We start from the raw sequence: 23,823 nt of genomic DNA, 5'->3' as shown, positions 1-23,823 counted from the left end.
GAAGGTCTCCTAAAACTTACAGTCGATAAAGTCCAGCTATCCTGGAAAAATATAGCTTAAAATCTGTATTGTTAAACTTGAAAGTGACCAAGTGCAACTAGATTTATTATTTCTTTAATATCAGACTGTAGAAACTTTAATTGAGATAGGGGTTATCAAGTTTATAGGCAACAACAATCTTACTGATTTCAGAGTGACTCTATTTAATAGTCACTGCTATTAACAATACATGTTAAATTATTCTCTGAATTCTATAGTGTGTGTGTGTGTGTGTGTGTTTATATATATATATATACATATATATATATATATATATATATATATATATATATATAAATAAATATATATATATATATATATATATATATATACACACATATATATATATATATATATATATATATATATATATATATATATATATGAAAACAGTGGAGATACAAAGAAAAACAGAATGGATAAGACTCACAGCCTAGAATAACAAGCACAGTATAGCAAAAAGACTCATGATACTACAGTAGGCAGTTAGAACATAATGCCTGCCTGTAACAGCATGCACTATGGTGATATTCCGGGCACAGAGCAGCATGATACAGAATGCAAACTGGACAGTATATACCAAAAAGAAAGACAGTAGAAGAAGGAGGTCAGCATGTGGCAGCACAGAAAGTCTGCGAGACCTTATAGAGTAGCATATAATATACATATGTAAAAGAAACCTGAAATGTGCAGCTTTTGAGCATCACTGGGAAATATCCTAAAGTATGTAAAAAGTATAGCTATGTGTAGACAGAGAAAAAAAGGATGCCACAGAAATGATACAGCCTTATGAAAACTGCCATAATAACTAATTGTATGATCTACAAAATTCATAGAAAATTAATATGACAAAGTCCTAAGAAAAGCTTGGTCCATTAGTCACTGAGCTACTAAGGTTTAAAACTGTAGTGAGTCAATGTTTGCTTGTTGCTCATGTTACAGAACCTGTCTGCTGTGGCTGGCATTTATGATCCTGATGAGAACAGAACAGATATGTAAACCTTTATCTGTTATCCAGAGAGTCTGGATTTTTTTTTTAATATTCAAAGATCTGATATTTTCACCTGCCTGGATGAAATATTGGCTGCGATTTACACTCATCATCATCATCATCTCTTTGTGCCGGTCCCAAGCCCGGATAAATGGGGAGGGTTGCATCAGGAAGGGCATCCGACGTAAAACCTCTGCCAAAAATTACTTATGCTGAGAACTTTACACTGATTTATTCATATCAGAGCAAAAAAATTATGGACTGGGAGGCAGCCAGGAATTAACTCCTGGGAAACATAGACTTTGACACTAAACACAAATAAAATGCCAAAATGATATGGCTGACTCAGACACCCAGAATAGAGAAAGTAGTTACATAACATGGTACTTCTTAATTACCCTTCCATGTGCATGAGATGATCTTTGGAAATCATGGTATCTTAACTAAAGGTCATAGACTTACAACTCCCACTCCTTTCCTCTTCATCTATAATACTTCACTGACTTTTACATGTGAGCTGCCCTGTCAAAATGGGAAGTTACACAATAAGATGCTGCAAAGCTCTTCTGTCAGCTTTACTGTAACCAGGAGTGATGCTCTATAGTTTACCGATGGAGGTACTGCTATTGTTGAAACACCAGGGTCGGCCTTCTGTATGCAGCAGTCTGGATAGTAGCAGGGATGACAGTATTGTGCTTTAGTGTCATTCTTAATCATAATCATGTTATAAAAGTGCAGCTGGTATTAAGGACAGATAGGAGAATCATTGCTTTCCTTTTATCTTAATTAAGACTATGCATATATTTTCCTAACAGAGCATCCAGATGTCTCTCTATCAGATAGATATGTATATGTAACAAATGGAGTGTCATTAACACTCCAGTACACAGATGTGCTACCTGTTAAATTAAAACTTCAAAGGTGATGTTGTCTGTGGTACAGTCGAGCATTTCTGTGTTGATCTATGTTCCTTTTCTTTTTTGTACTTACTAGAATACATCACGTAAAGATGTGATCATCCTTGGCTTTTTTCCAGTTGCTTTCTTTTGTATGCTATCATTAATAGTTACTTCAGCCATTGCTGTGAGGCAGTCCCAAATTAGATATTTCCTTCTGGCAAGTGAGGTCACTCTTTCAGCTGTTCTGTCACATATTACCCTTCATAAAAACCTTGTCAAGGTCATTTGGTGAAACATATGCATAATGGCAGTCTTTGTAATGCAAAAGTGTTTATTTCAGATGACCTTGTTCTGGATTCTATTTTCTTTATGTCTTTACAGAATTGCTGGGGGGTAACTTTGTACCTAGTTTACTTACTTGGATATAGCTATTGATAATACAGAGTTCTCCTCATGTATATCAGTAGAATCTTTGGTGGTAGTCTGCACTCTTCTCCATCTTCCTCCTTTCTCTTACACTCTAAGGCAGTCAGCATCTATGTCTCTCTTTGTTTTCTCTATTTCTGTTGCCTGTTTTGTGGCTATAATGTATCCAGGCTATTAATGCTAATCTGTGTTAATGTATCAGTGGGTAGCAGATGTCAGCAGACTCTTTAGATAGGCTAGATTTTAATATACATGAAGGAATTTATTTATCCTGTCTGATTCTGTAGCCATCCATATCTTTATATTCTGGCTATTTTATTTTTATTTGACTTGATCAGAGTCAGACAGTAGGCAAATTGAGATGGTAGGAATCAAACCCTGTACTCCTGGCAACAAGAAACATCCTTTTAACAACTCAGAGTCTTAATCCCCTGAGCTAACTATCAGATATTTATGGAAGGATACTTATTTTATTACAGCTTTAACATTTTTTTATCTATGCTTCTATAGTCATTGTATTTTAAACAATAACGTAATATTTATGAGAAGGGAATAATCAGTTCTGGCAAAATTTGTTAACTTTGCACAGACTCTGGCAGGAGGAGGAGATATGTGATTTGCAGCTCTATCTACTTAAATCCCACTAAGACATGAATCGCCCAAGTACTAAAATGCAGACCGTCTATACCCCTGACCTCATTTCATCACCCCCTTTGTCTACCTGGGTGAACAAAGTACTGCTTAATCCCAATCTATGTATATCTGTATGGCTTAACATGCCACCACCTTCTTAATGCTATCAGCTCATAATCTTATAGCCATGGTAGACTGTTGAACACCAAAGTGAATACATAAGGCAGTCCATTTACATGAAATACTTTTGAGTTACATTACGTCTCCGTAGCGATGCAGAAATGTCTTTATGTATCCATGGCAATGTAGCGGTATCATTAGTAATGAGCTTCAGCTTCTTTTCCCCTTCCTCCTTCACTGTGTGGGGGAGTTACGGCTGCTATTTTAGGGCTGTATTTTTGTGACTCTTGCTAGTGTCTTCTTTGCTGCTCTGTTTCCTGAAAGCTGTTTCTATGCTGCTTTGAAGCTAACAATAATAATTTATAAAAGAATCTTAATTATCTCAAAAGTAATCCTAGATACACATTTTGTTATCAAAAGGTTATATTATAATTACATAACAGAAAAGTGTTTTAGGAATCACTCCTTAATTTTTGAAACACTTTATTAGCGTAATAACTTATCTTTCACAAGTTAAGAAAAGCAGACTCGGGATTATTTTAATCTCTTCACAACCTTTCTATCTACATTGACAGTAGTTTGCAGGAACTATGAATAACAAATAGAAAATTAAAATGTTTATTTCCAAATAATCTTTCAATAATAATTGACAGTATTATTGAACTAAAGTGTAAAATCAATTATATCAGGTAGCACTTAAAACAGTATAACACATATAATTCAGTATGGTAACAATTTATTTTAAATGACTGTAATATCTTTATTCTTTATAGATTTGATCTGACCTTACCCTGTAATCCTTTGCAGAAGTCACAGTTCTCTGCGTATTAAATCATAATTTTCTGAACAGCAAAATGCTGTCATAAAAAGAAGATTGAAGCCAGAGCAAAGGATTAAGAAGCAAAAGCAGATGAACTCTTGGGAATTTGAGATCCTGTTTATATGCAAATTAAGAAGTAATAAAGGGAAGAGGAAAGGAGGGATGTAAAATAAGATAAGAAATAAACTTTATTCTTTGTAAATATTATTTCTTAATGCACTTTTAGAAATGACTCACCAAAGTTTTAGACTTAAAAACCATCACAGCTTATGATGTATGAAAAGCTTAGCACATCTATTTGATTATATTATATTTACTAGTATCCTATTAAATGTTTTAACTTTGTATGCAGGAGACTAACACAAATCTAGAGTTTACATGCGCATGAATATCAAATAATGGATAAGCGACTTTATGCATATAGTTATTTTTGTATATATTTGTTCATCATCCAGCTCTACAGCTAAAAAGAAGTCCTTTTTTTCAGTTTCTATATGCATTGCATCATTAATCATGTTTTATGTTTTCTTGTACAGTGTGTGGACTGCAGTGTCTTTGATAAGCAGCTTTAGCATGTAATTCTGAATGCATGGTACCACTTAACATTGCTTATGTATTTTACTGACTGAGCTACAAGTACAAATGCACAGCTGGTCATGTCTCTGGATTTATGTTTTGGAATATATTTTCATGACCAGTTAGGCCTTCTATTCTTGCTAATGTATTTTCCTTATTTTCAAACACTCTGTGTGGTAGGCGTGCCTTTTTGATTGCACATATCTCATAGCCCTTGTGTGCTGGTCTGTTTAATCAAGCAGTTAACATTTAAATAAAATATGTACATAATTTATTTTACAGTAGTAATTAATTAATTAATTAATTAATTAATTCATTCATTCATTCATTCATTTACTCTTTCATCCTTTTTTGCAGGGTCCCTGGGAGAAAAGCTCCACAAAACATAATCATAACATAGAACATACGCCAAACAGAGATATTGATTATTACAATGCATTCACACCCAAATATATATATGTATAAAGGGTAGCACAAGGTAAAAGAAGAAAAAAGATAAGTAGATTGGGCAGAATATTATTAGTTTCTATATGAATTACAAAGAATTAAAAACATAGTCTGCTCTTTTACATGCAGCCAGCTGCATACTTTTGTAAATAAGTAACCCTCAACAGATGGTGTGCATAACAAGATAAAATATGTTAGAAGCCTATGTATACTTAAATCATGCATGCTTATTGGACAAAGTATTGTGTACCCATGATAAATCCAGGGCTACTCATGCAGTTTGACAGCCATGCATTAACATTTCAGTAGCTGCAGTGAAATAATGGCCACAGAATGACTACCAAGCCATAAAGCAGCACTGCTGGTGTTTGTATGACATTCTGCTAACTGCCAAAATAGGTTCAAAGGGTCCTAGTACAACCACATAAGGAAAGTTAATGAAATTTACTCTATTTCACTTGATCATCTGTCCTTCAAATGTATTCCTTTTAACATGGTTTGGATGAATATATGAAAAAAATCAATTGTGTATTACTAGCCACATTTTTTTATTAATGGTTGTTAAAAAGGTGTTGTTATGGTATCATAAAAAAGTGTCTGTTCACTTTTGACAGTAGTAGGATGTCCTGATAACCCTCAATTGCACCTAAGCAGTTCTCTCCCTGGTGACCACTTGGGAAGTTTGCTATGGTAGCCTGGGCCAATCACTTGCCCCTCCTTTTTCCTCCCCAATAAGGGCACACTCATCTCTGTCTACAAGTGCCTCAGATGTAGAAGCCTCTAATCAAACCCAGTTTACCTTGGCCTTAGTCAGGGCCATAAGCATAGCTGACTCATCTAGCACAAAGTTCTGCTCTCTGATCTGCCTGATCTTGTAACAAAAAAAGGTTCACTGTCTAATCAGTGTTCCTTACTTCTTTTCTAAACAAGAGCACAAGGTACTACAAGAGCCCATCATTGTTAAGTCAGAAAAACAAAAATGTCAGTCTCTGATATGGTCCTACTCGGTTCTTCGAGGAGAGTCAGGTTCTCTGAACTTCTGAAATAAAAACCTTTAAAAAGAGGTCTTCCTTTTTCTTTTCAAAACTTTAAACCACTTGCTGAAGCAAGCATTTCAGTCTTTACTACAGATGCAGTATCTGCAATCATGCCCTTTAACACTTTGCTCCCACGGTGGCTGCTCTCTTTGCCCCACCCTAACTATACTTCTGGCCATGCCTTTATTCTTCTATGGCACATCACTGGCATAAGCATATGCATAAATCACAATCTTAATATTAAGAAGCTTGATATTGTCTTATAACTGTTGAAATGCATTTTCAAAATGACAGATGCATTACTTGAATAGTCACAACAAATCTGAATGCCACTTTCAAAAATAAAAAATAAAAAACACAATTTCTCCCACTATGAGAATTTTATAATATTTGTGAATAGATTTTTAGGCACTTAGAAAGAAAAACAGATTACTGCCGTAACACAGAAAAGCCATATACATAAAATTAACCAATTAGTTTGTTAGCACATTACACTTGCAATAGATTATCTCCCGTTTAGTGTATGAATAGTTAAATTGAAGGCCTTTTTGAAAAAAACAGAAAAGTAACATAACAAACTTGATGTGTTCTTATGCTCTTACATAAAACCCAGAGTTTTGTCAAAAGGAAAATCTGCACAACATTCATGGATAGCTGGTCTTTCATGGTGTAGCTGTACATGCAGGCATGACATGAATCAGTCTGCCAATGCTGCAGTGCCACATACAACAACCATGCAGAGTGTCCCCGTCTAATTTAACACCAACTTAGAATGTAGCATCTGCTTGGATATGTGGTCAACCAAAATACAATGAAAAATTACAACTCTTGTATATTAGCTTGACTTCATTTTGATGTGTATTTTATCTGTAAGAAAGCCAACAAGCACCTGTTGATTGAATATCCATTGGGTCATATTTGCATAGGTTTTTTACGCATTGAGTGTTTTCTCTTTTTCAAACAGCCCTACACACTGCAAGATACAGGTCTGTAACTCTTACAATCAGCATCTGTTGGACATTCTGCTTAGTCAAAATTAGAAGGTCTTTACAAATACTTTTGTCATTCTACTCCCACTTATGTTATGATGTTTATCTTGCCAATTAATGCATATTAGATTCGTACCAAGTGAGTCACCTGCCAGCATTTATAGCATTTACAGTATAACTGAAATACTATAGTTGAAATATGATGTATCTCACTCTATAAAATAAATGTACTGGTCACAACTAAGATCTGATGTCATCTTGGCATGTCACCACTGACCGGATCACTGACACATTTTATTGAACATTGGGTTATTTGTTTGTTTTTAGTATGTAGGCTTAATGGGTGTTGAGCCCAGCTCTCTTTCAGCCGTAGTCATGGTCCAAAATTAGGTATGTAATACAATCAAGAAGTTCAATACCAATAAAATAATTAAACCAAAGTCAACAGCAAAAAAGAAAAAAAATAATAATTTGCTCTATTCCATTTAGTAAGCAAATTTGTTCTAACAAGAATTTATTCAATCTAAAGTGGAAATACTAATAGCAAAAATGTCTATGCCACATAACTAGATACGTGACTGATAATTTAACTAATGCCTTAACTTTTATTTATTTTATTTATTTTACATTTGTTGACCGGGCTAGTCTAACTGGATATATGTCCATTTTCAGTAGAGGCCTGGGGAGAAATGCTCCAAGCATGAACAGTGACAAAGTTAACAATATATAAAAAGACATGTAAAATCACAATACAGAGGCGGCATTGGTCAAAAGAAAAATTATAATAATAAAATTGTAAGCTATAAAAATTATATTAAAAATTATACAAAAAAATTATACTAAACACAATAGTAGGTATGAGCAAGACCCAATTAAGAGAGAAAAGCTCTTATATTTTATTCTCTTACTATGAAGAAAAGAGTAGTAACTAGATTTGGAGGCATAGGTTAGAGGAGTAGGGATAGGGGTAAGAGCAGGAAGGGAAAGAGATATCATTCTGGGTTAGCACATGGACAAAGCCAATGAGTTATAAGATGTTCTTTAAGATGTTTTTTTAAATAGAGAAGTAGAAGCAAGGGTTGATATTTTGGAAGGAAGCTGATTCCAGTTTTTACCTGCTGTGTTTGAGAAAAGTGAGTCACCAGCTTTGTTGTTAGATTTAGTCGAGGAGACAAGGAGCGTATTAGCAGAGCGTAGTGTAGCTAGATTTTTATATGGTGTAATCAAATTAGTGAGGATAAGGGTGTTGTTGGGGTGGTATAGGATCTTTTGAGTGATAAGTAATTGTTGGCAGAGTATATGATTCTGCAGTTCTAGCCATCCAAGTTGTTTGAGGTTGAGGCAGTGGTGAGTTTTAAAGGGGGAGCATGTGATGAATCTAGCTATGCTATTATAACAGGTGGAAAGTTTGGAGAGGTTGTTTTTAGATAGGTTAGTATATATAGCAGAGGCATAGAAAAGGGTAGAAATGAGGTGGGTCTGGGCAATAGTTTTCCTGGCAGAAGGGGTAAGGAAGGATTTAATTCTATAGAGGGTACCAAGTTTTTTGTTAACTGATTTTATGGTGGAGTTGATGTGGTCATCGTAGTTGAGACGATTATCAATTGTTACACCTAGTAGGTAGGTTGTAGTATCTGGGGTTATGTTGGTAGCATTGTTAGAGGTTATAGAGAAAAATGGATTAGGTGACTTAAGAGTTGGAGTAAATAGCAGTAGTTTTGTTTTTTGGGGGTTTAGGAGGAGGTAGTGTTGCATGAACCAGTTTTCAACATTATGAAAAACAGTTTGGGTGAGGGACTGGAGAGAGGCTATATTATTAGCGGTGCAGATTAAGGTGGAGTCATCTGTGTATTGAATGCAGGTGGCTTGAGGTATGTTCATGTGTAGATCGTTAATAAATAAGGAAAAAAGAAGGGGACCTAAGATAGAGCCTTGGGGTACCCCAATATTTACTGGAGGTAATGTAGACAGATTGTTATCCCAAAGTACTGCTTGCTGTCTATTTTCCAGATATGACCTAAACCATTGTAAAGCTTGTGGATCGAGAGAATGGGCCTTTAGTTTGTCTAGAAGTAAGTTATGGTTAACCATATCAAAGGCTTTTGACCGGTCAATAAATAGTGCAGAGGAAAAAGAGTTATTGTTACGATTTTTATTTATAGAGTCGGTGAAGGATAGTAGGGCAGTCGTTGTGCTATGGAATGGTCTGAAGCCATGTTGGCAGTTTGCTAGTAGGTTATATTGTAGTAGGTGGTTAAGTAATTGTTTGTGAATACATTTTTCCATTATCTTAGCTAATGGGTTGAGTAAGGCAATAGGTCGAAAGTTAGAAAGCTCAATAGAAGATCCACCTTTATGTAGAGGGATGATGTGGGATACTTTCCATATGGTAGGGATTTTGCCTTCTGAGATAGTTCTGTTAATAAGGATAGAGATGGGATAGTCTATGGCTTTTGCAGCAATTTGTAGGTATTCAGATGGGAGACGGTCAGCAGAAGGGGTGCAAGGTTTCAGTTTTTGAAGTAGCTTACAGATGAGAGATGTAGGTACAGGTTGTATTTGAAAGGTAGGAGATGAAGTCTTGGAGGTATTTAGTGGGAAGCAGTAAAAGGTGGTAAAGAATTGGCTAGGGTTTGAATGGCTTCTGTAAAGTAGTTATTAAAGGCTTCAGGGATCTGGTTGGAGTTATTATGATTGAAACCTGCTGGGGCCGGAGTAGTAGAGTGACCTGGCTGAAGACACTTGTTTATCCCTGACCAGCATTTTTGTGGAGTTTGTTGGCTAGTTTGTTTGAGATGAAGGTAGAAGTCTTTTTTGTCTCTAAGAATATCATTTTTGTCTCTAAGAATAACTTCTTTTTGCTTAAATAAACTTTTTTTTTCTTTGTCATTAATTCACAGATAGCAGTATGCACTTAATTACAACTGCCAGAATATGTATTCCTCCCAGCCTAGGTTATCTTCACCATCAAATCTATTTTTAAAATTGCTAATATAATATACTACCAAAAATATATATTTTTTTCTGATTTCCACCACTTACAGCATGCCTTGCTAGTGCATTCCTCATATCACCTATTTCCATGGTTTGCATTTGTTCATAAATCCTTACTCTATCTTATCGATTGTGTTTGGAAATCCACTGAAATTTTCTAATTTTGATAAATAATTATTCTAATATTTCCCTCATCTACTAAGGAATTAACAAGCATTGCTAATTTTTTTTCTTCTGTACTTAGCAAAGATGACACAAATCTACATGGATTAAAAACATTGTTCTTTGTTTTTTGACCTCACCTAAGACTTGATTTACCAAATTCCTAGGATGACCTCTATTAATAAACGTGGTAGCTAACAACAAACATTCCTTTTCAAAGAACTGACATCACTGGACAGCCTACTCACTTGTATAATCTGTCTATTGACCATATTTTTCTTAAGGGACTTAAAATGTGTGCTAATATATTCCAGGGATGCATTACTTTGAACCTCTTTTTTTGTGTATCTTAATTAGAATTGATGTTCCTTTTTATAAATAGTTAAGTCCAAAAAAATGAATGGAATTAATATAATAGTGAAAAGTAAAATTCAAAAAAATCACATATACACTGTTCATATAATTCATAAAATGCTCAATTTGTGTATATTGCTCATCCATAAAATAAAAAAATAAATCACAATAAAATATACATGGCATACTATGTGAGCTTTATATTGAGAATTCAGAATATGGTGCTTTTCCCATCCTGACATAAATATAGGCTTAGCTTGGAGCCATTACTGCTCCCATAGCTATGACATTCAAATGTTTATAAAAAATTGTATTAAATTCAATAAAATTTAAAGACAGAATAACATCCAACATATCATTAAGAAGTCTACAAAACTGGACAGAAAAACAATTATCTGAATGAAGCTTTTTATAAATAGTCTCAAGCCCAAGATCATTCAGTACTACCCTATATAATGAACATATATCAATAGTTAACAATCTCCTTCAATAACATCAACATCAGAAATTTTACTTATAAAAAAAATTGAAGTTTTAATAATAACATTTTTCATAACAACCTTTTGCAAAAACCTGTTAGCATGTTTGACAATTGTTTCAGTTTTACTGCCATCTCCTGCCAGAATTAGCATCATAAGGGCTTATCAAAATGTTTTGTATTTTTGACTGTCCAAATATCTGACTAATTTTCAAATATTTCATATTCAAATGTTCTGCCAGGTTGGTGCTAATCATAGCTTCTATTAACCATTCTTCAGTAAAAGAATTAATAGGTTCATAGTTTCATAGGTAAGTACTAGACTAATGACCCTGGAGCTACTGCAAGCCTAGCCCAATTGTGTTCCCAGTCATCTGGCTTACCAGACATTAATTCCCTGTGCCCCTGTCTAGCAATGAAATTGAAGTGATCCCTAGGGTGAATTTTCTATTTCCCATCCACTCCTCAAGATTTCTCTTGAAGAGGGCCAGTGATGTGCTCTGCTTGATGTGAATAGGGAGTTTATTCCAGAGTATTGGAAGTCTCTGGGTTAGGAACCTATCCCTCCAGCAGGTTCTGTTTAATGTGGTGATAAGGTTGAGGTCTTTGGAATGAGTAGCATGGAGGGATTGGGATTTTTTCAGATGAAGCATGTCTAGCAAAACTGAGTCAGACATGGCTATGTATGTGAAGCAGAGATCGCCTCTAAGTAGGCGATATGAGACAGAATAAAGTTTAAGTAGTTTAAGTCTATGTGCATAAGGGACATTTTTGAGTCCTAAGATCCTCTTAATGAGGAACTTCTGTGGCCTTTACAGTTGTTGGAGGTATCTAGTGAGGTATATGCCAAATGGGTCACTGTACTCTATAATGGGTCTGATGAGGGCCGAGTAGAGAGAAATAATGACTTATTTTTTCCTGGATGAGAAACCTTTTGTGATGAGATGTGCCACGTAAAAGGACTTCCTAACTACAGTGGTGACGTGGTTGTCAAAGGAGAGATTGCTATGTACCTGTGTCCCTAGATCCCTTATAACACATTCAGAGTTAAGCGGGTTCCTTTCAGTATGGTAGTCTGTAGACACCGTGTTTTTCCCGAAGGGAATGACAATGCATTTTTTTAGCATTGAGCCTAAGGCCACGGTTTTGACACCAGTTGTTGGTTTCCATTAGGCCTTTTTGTAGGATGTCCACATCAGCTTGAGAATCAATAATAGCTCCCAGTTTGCAGTCATCCACAAATTTGGTTAACTGGAGTCCCTTGGTGTTGGCTTGAACTTTAGGGAACTAGATACCAAACAGGAGAGGACTCAGAACTGATCGCTGTGGGACTCCACTTGTAACTGCCCAGTAGTCAGATTTGGATTCAGCTACTTTCACCGTGTGGGTTCTGTCAGTGAGCCAGTTGGCAACCCATCTAGTGATGTATGGGTTAATGCCCAGATTAGTGAGTCTATCAATGATTCCAGAGTGTGGGATGGTGTCAAAAGCTTTGGCTTGATCGAGGTAGGCTGTGTGGACAGCCTTAACTTCATCCACTGCTCTAGTGACAGCTTCGAAGAAGTCTGTCAGATTGAGCAGACATGATCTGCCTTTCACAAACCCAAACTGCATGGGATTCAGGGTTTGAAGGTTCCCTATATCCTTATTTATAAGATCCATAATAATACATTCCATAGCCGTACAGATTAGACTAATCAAGCTGATGGAGCGGTAGTTCCCAGGGTCAGTAGTCGCACCCACTTTGTGGAGTGAGATGACTGTAGCAGTGCACCATTCAGTGTGGACAAACCCAGAACTGAGGCTGTAGTTGAACAGGACACCCAAGTGTGGTGCCAGTTGTTTTTGTAGATCATGTAGGACACAGCCCAGTATATTATCTGGTCCCATGAAATCTGTATTCTTAGCTTTGGTCAGTGCGATTTCTACTTGTGCAGTCGTGATAATAGGGAGATGATATTCCTCGGGTATGTGGATGGACCCTTTGTAGAGTGAGGGGGAAGTAAAGTTTGCACTAAACCTATCTGCCAAGATATTGGCAATATCAGTTGGTCCAGTATAAGTGGTGCCATTGTGCTGTAGCTCAGAGCAAATATGCATATTATTATGCAGATTCTTGACATACCTAAAGAATGCCTTGTGGTTGTCCTTAGTATCTGTAGCAATTTTGCTTTCATAACTACCTTTGGTGGATTTTGATGAGGGATCTCAGTTTCTTACTGAGTTTTCCAAGGGGATTTTTCCAGTCATCGGACTTTATCCTTTTCTGTAACAGTTTTTTTCTCTCTGTTGTAGAGTTTGTTAATGGCAGGGGTCCACCAGATTGGCTTCCTTTTTTTAGAGGAGAGCATCTTGGTTCTGTTGGATATGGCCCTGTCTATGCAACTGTGAAAGTGCTCATACAGTGCCTTGGTGTATGATTCAGCAGCCATACTCCCATTCCCTATTTCTATGAATGATGTGAAGCTTGCACGTCTGTCCTTAGAAGCTCAAAATTAGCTTTGGAGAAGTTTTTCACTGTGGTTGCTTTTTTCGGGGGTGGGGGTGGGGTTTAGATATCAATGGTGATTAACTTGTGGTTGGATCTGACCAGGGAGGGGTTTATCAAAGGAGTAGAGAAACGGTTCCCCATGTTTGTAATGACTAGGTCAAGAATGTTGTTTTCCCTAGTGGGGGTAAGGATGAGTTGGTCCAAGGCATTGGAGTTAATGAATTCCAGGAAACATTGGGCAAAAGAATTGGAGCAGGAATAGTTGTTCCAACTAATGGAGGGGTAGTTAAAGTCACCCAGAATAAGGGTATTAGGCTGGACCTTGATGTTTTCCAGAGTGCCCAGGAATGCAGAGTGGGAGTCCTGGGACATAGTGAGGGATCTCTAGCAGTCTACAACATGGACTGCAGTTTTGTCCAGTGATAACTGTACTTAAAGTATTTCTGATGCTTTATGTTGGGCAACAAGTCTGGAGGTGTGTGTATCTTTTATGAAGATGGATACACCTCCACCTTTGGGGGTTTGGTCATCACATCCCTTAGGGCTATGGTTCAGATTTGGGGCGGAAAGGTGTGATATGCATTGTAACCTGATAGCGCAGGTGTGCTCTCAGGATCCTTGAACCAGGTCTCTGTTACTGCACAGATGTCGATGCTTTCCAGTTTGAGGAGTGACTCCAGTGCGTGCATTTTGAGGTTTAGACTTCTAGCGTTGAGTGGCATAACCCTTAGGATGCATTTACTAGCAGATGTTATGGTGGTAAATTTGTCTTCAGGGCATGGCCTAAAAAAGGCACTATAGGAGCAGCACGGGCGTTGGCCAGTATCCAGAATCCCAGGCGTGACAGATGCAGGCCGTCTCTGGCAAAGCATCAAGGTCTGTCTATCATGGCATCCCAAGCAGACAGATACTGGATCCCCTTTGAATGACACCCGGAACTTAGCCAATTGTTGAAGTCAATCATTTTCTGCTTGTGCTGTGGTATCATTCTTGGTGACAGAAGGATGCTGTTCAAGGCTAGGGTCATACCTGCCTGGGCTACAAGATCAGAGAACTCCTCTATGTCTCTTTTCATGTTGTCCAGGGAGGTATGTCTTAGGTCATTCACACCAACATGTACAATGATAGAGTCATATTTGTACTTGCTATGGAGAGACCCAAGTGCATGCATTATGTGGCAAATCCTGGCACACAACAGGCAGCTGACTGTGACTTTCTCCTTATTCAGCCTAGTGAGTGGGATGGCAGTGTGCCTTACAATTGAGTCACCTATGACCATTGTGTTTGACACAGTGTTCTGACTTAGGGGCTTAGCTTGAGTGGCGCACCAGTTGTGAGGGCTATGTGTCTTGTGGGTTATGCTTGGATGGGATGGTTGCTTACATTTGTGCCTTGGAAATCTCTGTTGCTTGGGCAGATTTTTTAAGAGGGCCTCCGCAAAATTTGTTGTGTGTATTGTGTTGCTATATGATAGTGGCGGTGTGCTAACAGGGGGGCTATGTGCTGTCTGTGAAGTGATGTGTGTGTTGACCTTCTCCTCTTGACTGACTGACCCAATCTTGGATTGAGAGAGTGAAGCCTCAAGTTTAGCTATGTACTTGCATCTCTCACAAGTGGATGTGTTTGGAGGAAGGCGGAGAGGGATGTCTGTGTACATGAGGCAACTGCTACATTGCCTCAGGATGCCCAGGTTCACCAGATTAGCAGGAGAACACATCAGGAACTAACCTTTGTTCATGCCTGGAAAAGTGATCAGCTTTTTAAGTAGCAAGTTATTTATGCTTAGATTAAGTACTGAAGCTTTTTGTTTCCTTTATGGAAAGTTAGTGCTAGTGGCAGTGGATGAACTTCCAATAAATGCTACAAGATGTTCTGAGCAAGTACTGGATTGAAGATCTAATTTGAGTGCTCAGAGGTAAAGATTTACAAGGTCTAAGGGAAAATTTGAAGAGCAGCCTTTAAGGTACCAGTAATGGTTTTACCTTAGCTAAGCAGCGATGTGCGTCTCACAAACCCACACAAACACGTTTTTTTTCAAAGAGAAAGATGAATGGGATAAAAATAGCCCAAAATGGCCAATAAAAGTACAATTTCCGAGCTGAAATCATTTTTTTAGTGACAGATAGGCTGCTCAGGACTTACCACTCCCACTGATAAGCAGAGAAGCTTTCCTCTATCTCAGTAAGGTCTGGGCAACACAGAAACCTCAATACAGTCCTGTGATCAGCAAATCTGAAATCTGGACTATTCTAGTTACAGAAAGGTGGGAAACGAGCAAGGAGATAGTATTATTTTGTTTTTTTTTTGTTTTGTTTTTTTAAAAAATACAACAATTAGAACTGCAAAAACACTATTTTAAAGCAGAAAAATGGCTAGCGCACTTGAGTGTGTAGCCTACAACAGTAAAAAAAGTTGAATTTAACTTAAAATGAGCAAATATAGTGCAAACAATAAAAGTTAACGTAGTACAGTTAAAATAATTAGCAAGACTTAATAACTTAATAAATGGCTAAAATAAAGTGCGGTAAGCAAAAAACAAGCAAAAGAAGCAAAATGGAGGTACTTAAATCACTGAAAGTCTCTCCTCTCTCTTTCTGCTGCTGTAGAACTCTGCAGGGCACTCAGTCAGGATCTTCCTGAGGTCAAAATAGGTCATAGTTGGTATATATGCTTTAGTCAAAATAGGTCATAATAGGTCTATATGCTTTGCAAATTAAATCCCAGCTTACCTCTCGATAGAAGTCAGTATCATTCAACAATTCTTTCATTTTAGCATGAGGATCTTGCATATTTGAATCTACTATCACATTAACCTAGTAATTAAAATAACTTTGTTAGACTTTAACTTATTTAATGCACTTCTTCCATAATAAATAATGTTTGTGTAGCTTATTGTATGAGTGGCACCCAGTCTGCAAATTTCAAGAAATGTCAGAAACTTAACAAATCAGCTGCATTCATTCATCCAGAATAGAAAAACAGCCTATTAAAATGTATTTCTATTTGCCTCCCTCACTAAACATCCATTTATCAAGCTTATTTTTACTTTTTTGTTTTTGGTATAATACAAAGATATATTGTGTAACAAGCATCTGCCTGGCTTAAAGAAAAGCATTTTATTGCATTTTGATAATATCAGCTATTAACTTGTATTCCCCATTTATAAACTGAAAACAAAAGAAATGTAGTATTGATGGACATGCTGCCTAAAAAAAAAAATAATAATAAAATAAGTACAATGTATTTGAACTGTAGGAATATTAGACAAGCCCACAAGCCCTCTATGTGCACTCTGCACAAAATGTTATTCCATTATTTCTACAGGATATGAGGTTTCTGTGAATATCTCACTAAAATGCATGGAAGTGAAGTGATAAGGACAAATAACACATTTGAACTTGAGACATCTTGCAAGCATATGAGTTTGCAGTTTATATTTTCTTAAAAAGTAATGATGCCAAGCATTATTCAATTTCTTAACTTGGTCATCTGCCTAATGTATTAAATTATTTACTTTTCTTTTTACTACTAATTAAAAAAAAGCTTTGTATTTTCTATGCTTATTGGCGAGAACTCAATGCATGTTATTTCTTATCACTGTATTTGTACAGATCCCAACTTAATAAAATTAAATATAAAACTGAAACATTTGGTTCTAACTATATTTAATTAGTAACCTTTTGGGGAACTTTTTTCCACTATTGCCTAATAACTATCCTGGTCTTCCTACCATGTTCCATTCAAGAACCCAACAGTGGCAAGGCTATTTTCCAGTAATCCACCTGATGGGGTCCTTTTAACTTCTTAAATTTCCCCACATACCCCGAGCAGTGCTTAAGGATTTTGTGCATAGTGGGTATAGTGCAGTGTTGTCATGTGCTTCTATAAGAAATGCAGTCCAATAAATGCTATGCAGCAGGTGGAAACAAATGCTTTCATTAGGTTCTCTAGTCTCCACTGGGAAATATTAATGGAAAATGTACCTTAGGCAGTCATAACCTCCTCCCACTGAGAGACAGAACAACAACATGGCCCATCCATTCCACTCCCTCTCTGGCTGGTTGCTCTACATATAGATCGCTGGTCAATCCTGGGTCATCTGGGTAGTAGTCATGGCTTTATTCCTCTCCACCACAGCACAAATTAATTCAGTGTCTTTCATCATTTTACTTTCTGATGTCATATTACACCAATTTTATCCATAAAGATGTGTCATGTGCAAAAGGAAGTGTTGTTCCTTAACACAGGAGTCATGAGTAGCACAACAAAATAATAGTCTCACAACCTTTTCTGAGGAAATCTTTAAAATCAGATATGTTTGAAGCACACACACATTCAGTCCAGCTAATCTTGCTTTGAATATTATGTTTAATGTGTTTCATCTCCTCATTAACTAACAATGAGGGCATCAGCAAAAGGCCACTTTTCTTTTGTGTTTGGGTTCATATATATTGAAACTAGGATCTGTCTATGTACTGCACGCTGTATTTTACTTTCCAAGTTACATTTCTGTAATGCATATTATAACACTAGGGTTGAATAACCATAAATGACATGTAGAAATTGCCATAGGGGATTACATTGCTCACGTCATTACTTATAGGATCATAGGATCATAGGAGATTACTAGGATGTCAACCTGAAGATCATTTTAAGCCTAGCTGTCTCAACCCAATGCAATACCATAGAAGTACAAGTCATTGCATTTAGTGATGACTGTCCATGTCCAGAGGGTTGTGGGCACTATTCTCGGTAAAAATTTACGGTGCCCATCCACTCATCCAGGTTCCTCTTGAACAGTGTCATAGAGGTGCTCTGTTTCACATGAATTGGTAACATATTCCAAAGATGTGGAAATCACTGGGAGATAAATCTATCCCTCCAGCAAGTCCGATTTAAGTCACAGACCATATTTAAGCCCCTGGAATGGGTAGTCCTAGACCCATTTGATTTACGGATATGCAGCAATTCATTAGGTTTAGGTCTTGGATTGCTCTGCAGGCCAGGCATAAGTCTCCCTTACGAAATCTATACAAGTTGGAATATAGTGACAGGGACTTTAGTAGGTCTGTGTGCGGCACATGCTGGAATCCCTTGATTTTCTTTGTTAGAAACCTCTGAGGTCACTCTTATGTGCTTACTATGGTACATGCTGAATAGGGTGTTACACTCAATTATGGGCCAGATAGGTGCCAAGTATAGGGGGGGGTTAAAACTTTTTTACTCTCAAGGTGATGCCTTTACTAATCAAGTATGCTAAGTGGAAAGCTTTCCTTTCTATGATAAACACTTGGTGGTCAAAGTAAAGGTCACAGTCAACCTGTGATCCTAGGTCTCTTACCACTTCATGAGTACTTAGGGTATTGTTGTTGATTTAATAGTGTGATGGCACATTTTTTGTGCCAAAGGGAATGATGATGGGTTTCCTTGCATTCAATTTGAGACCGTGACTAATACACCAGTCGTTGGTCTGTGTGAGACACCCCTGGAGTATACTGACATCATTTGGGGATTCAATGATTGCATCTAGTTTGCAGTTGTTTGCAAACTTGGTCAGCCATAACCCCTTAGTTTTTACCTGAACGTCTGAGAAGAATATAACAAACAGTAGGGGACCAAGCACTGACCCCTGTGGCACCCTGCTGGTAACAGGCCTGCTGGTTGATGTGGAGTCACCCACTTTAATATTGTGTGTCTGGTCTGTGAGTCAGTTGGCAACCCATCTTACAACAAAGGGGTTTACATTCAGTTTGCTAAGTTTATCGATAATGCCTGAGTGGAGAATTGTGTCAAAAGCCTTTTCCAAGTCGAAATATGCTGTGTGCACAGATTTGCCCTCATCAATGGCCTTGGTTAAACTTTCAGAGAAATCCACTAGATTTAACACACAGGCTCTGCCCTTCATGAAGCTGAAAAGTGTAGGATCCAGGGTTTGGACATCACCTATGTTTTTATTTATGAGGTCCATAATGATACATTCCATGGCCTTACAGATGAGGCTTGTCATGTTTATACATCTGTAATTCCCTGAGTCTGTTGCTAGGCCACCTTTGTGGAGGGGAATAACTGTAGCAGTTCTTCATTCCGCAGGAAGAAAGCTTGTGGTTAGGCTATGATTGAAAAGGGTACTTAGTGGTGATGCTAGTTCATGTTTAGCCTGATTAGAAGACAGTCTGGGATGTCATCTGGTCCTATAGAGGCTGCATTTTTTGCCTTGGACAGGGCTTTAAGGACCTGATCTTCAGATATGTAGGGTGAGGGGGGAATTTGGGGGAGGGTTAGGAGGGGATCACCATCATCTTCTTTTGGCTGTTCCTGTTAGGGGTCGCCACAGCAGATCACCTGTTTCCACTTCTTCCTGCCTCTGCATCTTGCTCTGTCACACCAACCACCTGCATGTCCTCTCTCACCACATCCATAAACTTTATCTTAGGCCTTCCTCTTTTCCTGTTACCTGGTATCTTCATCCTTAGCATCTTTTTCCCAATATACTCAGCATCCCTCCTAAGCACATGTTCAAACCAACATAATAGTGCCTCTCTGGCTTTGTCTCCAAACCTTCCAACCTGGGCTGACCCTCTAATATACTTATTCCTAATCCTGTCCACCCTTGTCACACCCATTGCAAATCTTAACATCTTTAATTCTGCCACATCCAGCTCAAACTCTTGCCTTTTTGTCAATGCCACTGTCTCCAACCCATATAACATAGCTGGTCTCACTACCCTCTTGTAGACCTTCCCTTTCACTCTTACAGGTACTCATCTGTCACAAATCACTCCTGACACTCTTCTCCACCCACTCCATCCTGCCTGTACTCTCTTCTTCACCTCTCTTCCACACTCACCGTTACTCTGAACTATTGACCCCAAGTATTTAAACTCATCCACCTTTGCCACCTCTAATCCTTGCATCCTCACCATTCCTCTATCCTCTCTCTCATTCACACGCATATATTCTGTCTTAGTCCTGCTGACCTTCACTCCTCTTCTCTCTAGAGCATATCTCTATCTCTCTAGGGTCTCCTCCACCTGTTCCCTACTCTCACTACAGATCACAATGTCATCTGCAAACATCATAGTCCATGGGGACTCCTGTCTGATCTCGTTTGTCAACCTGTCCATCACCATTGCAAATAAGAAAGGGCTCAGAGCTGATCCTTGATGTAATCCCACCTCAACCTTAAACGCATCTGTCACTCCCACCGCAGACTTCACCGCTGTCACACTACCCTCGTACATATCCTGTACCACTCATATACTTTTCAGACACTCCTGACTTCCTCATACAATACCACAACTCCTCTCTAGGCACCCTGTCATATGCTTTCTTTAAGTCTACAAAAACACAATGCAACTCCTTCCGACATTCTCTGTACTTCTCCATCAACACTCTCAGAGCAAAGATCGCATCTGTAGTGCTCTTTCCTGGCATGAAACCATACTGCTGATCACTAATCATCACATCCCTTCTTAACCTTGCTTCCACTACTCTTTCCCATAACTTCATGCTGTGACTGATCAATTTTATCCCACTGTAGTTACTACAGCTCTGCACATCACCCTTATTCTTAAAAATCGGTACCAAAACATTTTCTCCATTCCTCAGGCATCCTCTCACTTTCCAAGATTTCATTAAACAATCTGGTTAAAAACTCCACTGCCATTTCACCTAAACACCTCCATGCTTCCACAGGTATGTAATCTGGGCCAACAGCCTTTCCATTCTTCATTCTCTTCATAGCTATCCTTATTTCCTCCTTGCTAATCCATTGTACTTCATGATTTACTATCCCTACATCATCCAACCCTCTCTTATAAAGCTGTTGGATTTTCTGTGGAGCCTTGCTTTTTGGATTTATTTTGCAGCGTTCGGAGCTTCTTTCGAGTACGTTGCACCTTATTGTGAGGTTTGGCCGTTGTACTACCCGGTGGTTGTTCCAGGTCTGACTGCTTGTTTTCCTTTGGTGGATTGGTCTTACAGCATCCTTTTTGTTTTATCCAACCTTCTCTCCCTCTCATTCTCTTCATTCATCAACCCCTCAAAGTACTCTTTCCATCTCCTTAACACACTCTCCTCGCTTGTGAGTATGTTTCCTTCATTATCCTTTATCACCTTTACCTGCTGCACATCTTTCCTAGCTCGGTCCCTCTGTCTAGCCAATCGGTGCAGGTCCTTTTCTCCCTCCTTAGTGTCCAACCTTCCATACAACTCTTCATATGCCTTATCTTGAGCCTTTGCCACCTCTCTCTTTGCCATGCACCTCATCTCCTTATACACTTGTCTACTTTCTTCATCTCTCTGACAATCCCACTTTGCCACCCTCTTTCTCTGTATACTCTCCTGTACTTCCTCATTCCACCACCATGTCTCCTTGTCATCCTTCCTCTGTCCAGATGTGATACCAAGCACCTTTCTAGCCATCTCCCTTACTAGCTCTGCTGTAGTTACCCAGCTATTTGGTAACTCTTCACTGCCACCCAGTGCGTGCCTTAACTCATCCCTGAACTCCACCTCACAATTACCGTTTTTCAATTTCCACCACTTGATCCTTGGTGCTGCCCTCACACTCCTCCTCCTCTTCTTGATAACCAACGTCATCCTACAAACCACTATCCTATGCTGCCTAATGACACTTTCTCTGGTCGCCACTTTACAGTCTCCAATCTCCTTCAAACTGACACTCCTACATAAGAATAACAGTCGCCTCTCTAGCAAACACCATGACTCCCCCCCCTTCCCTTCAAATAACCTCTTCCCAAAACAGCACCTCCACATTAAAGTTTAATACAGTCTCCACAGCCTATATACATAAGTTACTCACTAAACTTAAACCTTGCACCCCGTCTGCCAACAAGCTGCCAGCTGAATATCTTCAACTAGCAGCAACTGAACTAGCCTACCCAGTCTCCATCTTAATTAATAGAACTATAACCGAATCCAAAATCCCATCCTGCTGGAAAATCTCCCATATCATTCCCCTCCATAAAGGAGGTAACTCCAACGAACTTTCCAATTTCCGGCCTATTGCCCTTCTATCTCCACTTTCTAAAATTATGGAACGCTGCATACACCATCAACTCTTAGATCATCTCTTGCAAAACAACTTACTCGTAGACTCACAACATGGTTTTAGGCCCCACCACAGTACTTCCACTGCCCTCCTCTCCTTCACTGACGTGATCAACAAAAATCGCAATAACAACCTTTTCTCCTCTGCACTATTCCTGGACCTCTCAAAAGCCTTCGATATGGTCAACCATCAACTTCTCCTAGATACTTTAAAATCCCTCTCACTTGATTCACTCGCACTACAGTGGTTTGACTCTTACTTGACAAATAGAAATCAAGCAGTCCTCTGGGACAGCCATCTATCCTCTCAGCTCCCAGTTACTATCGGCGTCCCACAAGGATCCATCTTAGGTCCCCTCCTTTTCTCAATATTCATAAATAACCTGCCCACTTCCCTCCCAACATCCACTTGTATACAGTATGCTGATGATTCAACTCTCATCTGCACTGCTCCATCTCCAGAAGAACTCCACTCCTCCACCCAAAAGGTCTTTACTGCAGCAGAAAAATGGTTCCAACAGATCTGTCTCCTCCTTAATCCCAAAAAAACCAAATTACTACTTTTCACCCCAACCCTCAAATCCACCCCAATCTCATTTACCATTGTGTCCTGTAATGGCACTATCATTGAACCTGACTATTCCACCAAACTACTTGGCGTTACTATAGACAATAAGCTAAGCTTTGACCACCACATTGGTCTAACCATTAAGACTGTTAATAAAAAAATAGGTGCCCTCTACAGACTAAAGCCCTTTCTTACTGCCGCCTCCCGAGTGTCTCTTGCACAAACCCACCTCATCTCCACACTCTTGTATGCCTCTCCATCTTTTATCAACATTTCTAAAGCTAACCTTCATAAACTTAATACAGCCTACCATAGTATTGCCAGGTTTGCCACAAGCTCCCCATTCCGTACTCATCATTGCCTCAATCTAAAAAAACTTAACTGGCTAGAACTACAGAACCTAATACTCCTGCAGCAATTAGTCATCACTTTTAAAATCCTACATTACCCCTCCAATACACCCATACTTAATAACCTCATCACCCCTTAAAATAGTCTTACTACACTTCGCTCAGCCAGCAAGCTTCTAGTAACTACTCTTACATCTCACAATAAAGCAGGTGACTCCTTATTTGCAAATACTGTTGGATCTTATTGGAACAAACTTCCCGTAGAACTGACTAGCCTAAGCTCATCTCACCTTTTCAAAAAACAAATAAGAAATCATTTACAAACCCACTGGCTATGCCCATGCTCCAATCCTGACTGAGTTTCAGCAAAAAGCTTC

The sequence above is a fragment of the Protopterus annectens genome, chromosome 8.part1, assembly GCF_019279795.1.
Source record: "Protopterus annectens isolate FY-2018-M chromosome 8.part1, PAN1.0, whole genome shotgun sequence".
Taxonomy (NCBI): domain Eukaryota; kingdom Metazoa; phylum Chordata; order Ceratodontiformes; family Protopteridae; genus Protopterus; species Protopterus annectens.
Note: the sequence above shows the minus strand (reverse complement) of the source record.